Source organism: Gekko japonicus, unplaced genomic scaffold (assembly GCF_001447785.1).
Source record: "Gekko japonicus isolate JY-2015 unplaced genomic scaffold, Gekko_japonicus_V1.1 scaffold8616, whole genome shotgun sequence".
Classification (NCBI taxonomy): domain Eukaryota; kingdom Metazoa; phylum Chordata; class Lepidosauria; order Squamata; family Gekkonidae; genus Gekko; species Gekko japonicus.
Window position 1 is genome coordinate 1 of NW_015173385.1, and position 228 is coordinate 228.

Sequence of the window (228 nt, forward strand, 5' to 3'; positions counted from 1 at the left end):
CCTAGGTCGCCATGAATCAGCTGGGCCCGGACAGCAAGCTAGCTCGATCTCTTCCAGTCTTGGAAGCTTGATAGGGTTGGCCCGGGTTAGTATTTGGATGGGAGACCATCCGAGAAGCCCAGGGACACGACACAGAGGCAGGCCAATGGCAAAGTGAACGTCTCTTGCCTTGAAACCTTACAGGGTTGCTGTATGGTAGCTGCGACTTCATGGCAAAAAATAAATAAA